The 6,313-nt window shown below is 41.2% G+C and overlaps 1 pseudogene; it reads right to left on the reverse strand.

Annotated features, from left to right (window-relative positions):
- Positions 1–2,966: 2,966 nt before the first annotated feature.
- LOC100409271 (26S proteasome regulatory subunit 4 pseudogene) lies at positions 2,967–4,215 on the reverse strand (annotated as a pseudogene).
- Between the last annotated feature and the right edge of the window lie 2,098 nt (positions 4,216–6,313).

The following is a 6,313-nucleotide window of genomic DNA, read 5'->3' on the forward strand; positions in this document are numbered from 1 at the left end:
CCCATGTGTTTAAAATACGTGTGTGTTTGTTTTGAGACAAGCTCTTGCTCTGTCGCTTAGGCTGGAGCGCAGTGGTGAGATCATAGCTCACTGCAACCTCAAACTCCCTGGCTCAAGTGATTCTCCTGTCTCAGCCTCGTAAGTAGCTGGGACTAGAGGCAATTACCCCTGTGCCTGGTGTCTCTACACAAATAAAGATGATAGTTAAAAATCACAAAACCACAACACATGAACTCTTCAAGGTGGAAAGGCAGGAAAAGGTAGCTGACTCCTGACAGGGTGGTGGCCAGGGTAGAGGTGGCAGCTGCCAAAGTGTCTTTTTCTCAAAAGCTCTGCTGAGAATGTAATGTCCATCTTCTTCTAGTCGGGGAAGGTGGGTTGTAAGGTTGCCAGCTTGTTCAAGTAAAGCCAGGAAGCTACTGAACTGTTACAGGAGCGACTCATGGAAGTCAGGCACAGCTGGTCTTCATGGGGATTACAGATGGCAGCTGGGAAGCCATCAGGGGCTAAGGCAGATCTAAACTGCGTACAAGCCTGAAGTTTTGTTTTAGTATGAATTAGACCTTATCATATCTGCAATTGGACTGTTTAATTTTTATTTGTATTTGTAGAGGCTGGGTCTCATTCTGTCATCCAGGCTGGAGTACAGTGGCATGATCCTAGCTCACTGCAGCCTCAAACTCCTGGGCTCAAGTAATCCTTATACCTCAGCCTTCCAAAGTGCTGGGATTACAGTCATGAGCCACAAAGCTTGGCCAGGACTGTTTTAATAACTGAAGGTGACCTGGAGAGATAAGTATCTGATATTGTCCAACTTCTAATAGACAGTGTTTGAAGGAGATAAACTAAGAAGCTTCTAGATTAAAGCATACTTCTTTGGGCCCATTTAGTGAGTAATTCTCTACAGTGTGTAAAAACATTTAGTACAATGTTTGGCATATAGGAAGTGCTCAATAAATATAGTAGTAACAGTTACTGTTATAATATTTGCACCTGGTACCTGCCACACAGTATTATGATAAATAATATTATTTAGTAATAATAATAGTTATTATCCATGTGCACGTCTCTCCCCCAACTAGACCAAGACTCTGTTTGCTGAATTAACTGTGGCAGGTAGGGGAAGAGAAAACAGTTTGAACATGGATTCTTTGCACTCACCAATGAAGAGACATGATGTGCACAGAAACTAGTGGGAACTAGGAGAATTTGTCCAATAGCAGAACGGTAGCTCCATTGGCTCTGACAGCTGTAGTTCAGATACCTGGAATTCTGCATTCTCTTCAGAATAACTTCTAACAAGAAGTAGGGGCAATAAGGTACATGCAAAAGAGGGAGAAGGGAAGAAAAAGGACATTGCTCCCGGCCCGCGCTGTGCCAGAGACCATGCTGAGCCTTTTCATTTGTTGTCTCACACAATGCGATGCAATAATGAACACGCACGAATTGTGGCTGGCATTACCCCAATAAAACATGGATATAGTTTTTAAAATGTGTAATGCTGGCTGGGCACAGTGACTCACATCTGTAATCCCAGCACTTTGGGAGTCTGAGGCAGGAGGATCTCGAGGTCAGGAATTTGAGAACAACTTGACCAACATGGTGAATCCCCATCTCTATTAAAAATACACACACACACATGCAAATAGCCAGGCATGGTAGCACGTTCCTGTAATCCCAGCTACTCAGGAGGCTGAGACAGGAGAATCGCTTGAACCTGGGAGGCAGAGGTTGCAGTGAGCCGAGATTGCGCCACTGCACTCCAGCCCGGGCAACAGAATGAGACTCCATCTCAAAAAAAAAAAAAAAAAAAAAAGTGCAATGCTAGTACAGAGAACTATCAGCCTATTTTTTTTCCGTTATAATTTTTGTGTAAACATGAAATGACAAGAGTTTAAAAACAGAGCTTCCCTGAACACAAGCTTAAGAGTTCCAAATATAATCAAAATCCTCTTATTTATTTTCTTGCCTAAGTGGCTTCTCCCAGGAGAACAGAGTTGCATTTCCTTCATTCTGTGCAGCAGTGATTGCAAATGAATGTGCTTTACCATCAAAACCACTCTATGCACCTCTGCAAGGGTAGTTATCTCATTCAATAATAGGTACAGACTAGAGACAGTGCAATTTTAAACACAAATCTTAGAAATTCTGAGGAATTAGTCACTGGCTTGAAGAAAAGAACAGGAAAGGGTAAGATTGTAATTTTTAAAAAGTCCTTGTTATGACAGCGTTGTTCCAAATAATATCTCCCTTATGCTTCTAAACTTCACCCAATCCAGAGGCTAGTGTGAGCGGATGGATGTGGTAAACGGAGGCAGGAGGTGAAGAATCGGAAAATGATGAAGAATTGACAAGTTCTCCAGCCTAGAGTTGGGTTAAGGTTGTTAATACTGGCTGGAGATGCCTTTACTTTCAAATTGCAATGGGGAGATAAAAGCCTAAGAAAAAGTCATAGACATTTAGATTGATAGAGAATTTTGGCATCAACATATAATTGAAGTACATCACATCAATGATGTCTTAGAAGATTAAAGTCATTTCTATACACAGACTTACGGAACTAAGTTACACCAAAACGAGAATCTGTGGAATTAAATAAATAGGTTTCTATTTGCCTACCTGATATTTGTTAGCCAGGGTGCATTTTTCAGCTTAGTGATTGCTTGTATGAAAAACTACTGGTTCTGGAAAAAACATTTCTGGTTTTCAGTTCTTGTGTGTGTGTGTGTGTGTGTAGTGAGAGAGAAAGAAAAACACACTTTACTGGGAAGCACAGTGTCGCACAGTGACCGAGAGGCAAAGGCGGCCCAGTGGACGTCTTACACACCAAACTCCAAAAGACTCACAGGATGTGTTGCTAATAAAAATAAACTGGAACATGAATTCCTCTGGGAAACTCCCCAACCTCATCCCTTTGAGGGCTTGGGAAATCTCTCAGCCAGTTTCCTGATGGCAACTGTGGCTCACTAGAGATAGAGCCCCTTCGGGGTGCCTCTCTGTTCTTTATAAAAGAACGTTTCCTTGAGATTTTTTTAAGCTTGCATTGGTTAATTTCATTCTATGTTCTCTTAAGGCCATCAGACTAGCTTCTGTGCAGATGGCCTTGATGTCAAGTCGTTCCAGGGTTACATCACTGGCCAGCATCATGCTGCTTTTGTGCGTCTGAATGAGTCTTTGCATCAGGCAGGGGGAACTCGAGCTTCCTATCAATGTAGCCTGGTCTGATAAGTGCTAGATCCCAAGTATCTATTTGGCTCGTGGACATGATAACGTTCACATCTCCCCTTGAATCAAATCCATCCACCTGGTTCAACATTTCCAACATTATATGCTGAATTTCTCTCTCACCACCAGAATTTGAGTCATATCTTTTTGTCCCCAAAAAGCATCAATTTCACCAATAAACATGATGGAAGGTGCATGTTTTTTAGTAACTTGAAACAATTCCCATATGAATTTGGGCCCATCATGTAGGTACTTCTAAATAAGTTCAGAGCCGATCACTTGCAACAAAGTGGCTAAGGTGTGGTTTGCTGCTGCTTTGGTTAACAAGGTTTTACCTGTGCCAGGTGAACCATAGAGAATGACTCCCTTAGGGGCTTTATACCCATCTCTTCCCAATATTCAGGATGGATTCCTTAATTTCCTGAATTAGGTGTCCAACTTCCCAATACCAGCACAGGTCTTCTGGGGGGTCTTTTCCACCTTCATCATTGTGACTAGCGGATACGTGTCATCCATCAGCACCCATATCACAGTGTGCACCTTGCGGCTGCAGGACTGAGCAGTGGTTCCAGCAGATCCTGGTCTGTAAATGAAAGAATGCTGACGTAGTGCTCTGAGCCCACAGATGTAGACACAATCGCGTGATTGTCATCAATAACCTCTCCCAAGGTTCCTCCTGACATCAGGGTCCCCTGAGATCACCCTCTTTTGATCTTTCCTCCTCTTGCTTTCCTTCTAACAGTTTCATCATGATCTAAGGGGATCCTGATTTCTAATGAATTCTTCCTTCATGAGAAGATAGTCTTTAATTCGCTCTAACGTTCAATAATTTTAATCAGGACTGAGTGTGAGATGTCACAGTGGCAGTTTGCTGGCAGTATCTGGTCCCCTTGTTTTCTTCTTCTTCCTCACTCCAGCTGGTATAGGAGGTTCTTATTTCTTTTTCTTGTCCTTGTTATCCTTCTTGCCAGCTCCAAGACTGTAACCACCACTCTGTCTTGACCCATCTTGCCTTGGCCACTTGAGCTGCCTAGTTTTTAAAGTTTTTTGTACAGATGAGGTCTTGCTATGTTGCCTGGGCTAGTTTTCAACTCCTGGGCTCAAGCGATCCTCTTGCTAAAGGGCTGGGATTGCAGCTGTGAGCCATCGCACCCGTCATAGAACAAACATTTCTTGACGTGAATGCAAATATCTTAGGGTAGTTCAATCTGGAAAAAATTTGCTTCCAGAGACTTGGCTTTTAAAAGTCTTCTGGAGATAGAAGGTGAATCCAGCCATAAGTACGTCTACATGATTTGAATCAGTAAAACTCCCTGTGCTCTGTGAAGCTATTCCTTTATCTTTCACTATGTGTTTTGAACAATTCTGAAACATAACTGTCTTGTTGACTTGGTTTCAGGTTTACATGGGAAAGTGGGCATAATAACTCCTCTGTAGCTCAAAACTCATGGGATGTGTGGTTAGAAGTCTTAGGTCAGTGTCCCAGAATGTTCTGAGTTGCTCTGTGAGTATCTCTGTGGCAGACACAGTTGACAGCCTATTGGTTATTTACTCCCTTTTCAACTTCATAAACATCATTTTTACCCAGAGCAGCAATGTGTCCTACTCAAAATACTCACGTCCCCAGAATTCCTTGCAGCTGGGCTGATACTTCATTTTCTAACTTGTTGAATATATTTTTTTATTACTACTGAGTAATCTCTTTAATTGCAAGCATGGTTCTAATCTTGATTTTATTCACAGAATATTACATTAAAAAGGAAATAGTGGTTTCACCAAGACCCCAGTGAGATGAAACCAGGCTAAACCTTTGCCCTTGACTTACTGTCCACTTATCAGGAAAGGAGTCATTCTAGAACTCAGCTTCATTTGAAGTGTGGCATCAGGGAGCTTTGACACTAGAATCAAATCTCCCTTTGAATCAGATCCATTCAACTGGTTCAACAGAGCAAGATCCTTAGCAGAAGAATGAATCAGGGTTCACATCCGGAAATCTTTAATTCAGAAAAAAGTGTTTAACATTTAACAAGATTTCAAATAATGTTCACTGTTTACTATCTTCTTAAAAATGAAGAGCCCAGGACTGAAGAATCACAGGCACTTTTAACATTTTCTTCGTACTTTTTCATATGTTTTCAAATTTTCTACCATGAAGATCTACTATTTCATAATCAGAAAATAAGGATATTTTGGAGTACAAAAAAGATTTTAGAAGAAAAAAGAAAGGCCTAATAAATACAGTTGTCTGGGAGAACACTAGACCTTACATAAAATAATAGTAAGAGGAACAGCAACTTTAACTTTTTCACCAGGTGTGCTTTTGAATGTGAGCCGCACATTGCTTATCTTGTGCATTCCAAGTAACTGAAGTTTTTAATGTCCAAGATTCAATAATGTACTCTGTAAAATTCCCACTGAACTAATAACTTTTCTCCTTGTGAGCAGGCATGAAAAGCCCATTATCTTCAATGCAGAATTCTGCTTGCAGAAATGGCCTAAATCTTGTTAGAAACAATAAGAATTGAGCAATCCAAAGAACTCCCACCTAACACTAGTATGACATTCGGTTAGGGAAGATGTCCCAAGAGAAATGTCAACTATTTGAAAACATTGTTACTAAAACTTGGACATAAAAAGAATAACAAATGGACTGGATGCAATGACTTAATTCAAAGCACGCATGAGTTTGGCTCCTGCGAATGCATTTTAACACATACTATTTTTCATGTTCTCTTATATGAATATCATCCCTACCACATGAAGAAAGATCAATTGACATTTATTACTTGCTGAAGAACAGGTTAGAAGCAATCAGCAACCTCACTCCTGGCCTGGAATCAAGCCGAGTGAGTCACAGAATCCTAGAACCTTGGTGAGAGTCTCCTCCAACCTCCCTCCCCAAGTTCACCCCTGGGGACCAATTACAACCATCTGCTTAAGAGCTTTTACTCTGCCCCCTCCCTCTGCAAATTAAAAGCTACAAATTGTCAAACGGAAGGAATACAAGAACAACAGAGTAAAGTGACCAGACCTTAAACTATTCGTGGAATGAATAATCCCCAGACAGCTTCAGATACGTGTGGCTGAG

This window comes from Callithrix jacchus, chromosome 11 (genome assembly GCF_049354715.1).
Source record: "Callithrix jacchus isolate 240 chromosome 11, calJac240_pri, whole genome shotgun sequence".
Classification (NCBI taxonomy): Eukaryota; Metazoa; Chordata; class Mammalia; order Primates; family Cebidae; genus Callithrix; species Callithrix jacchus.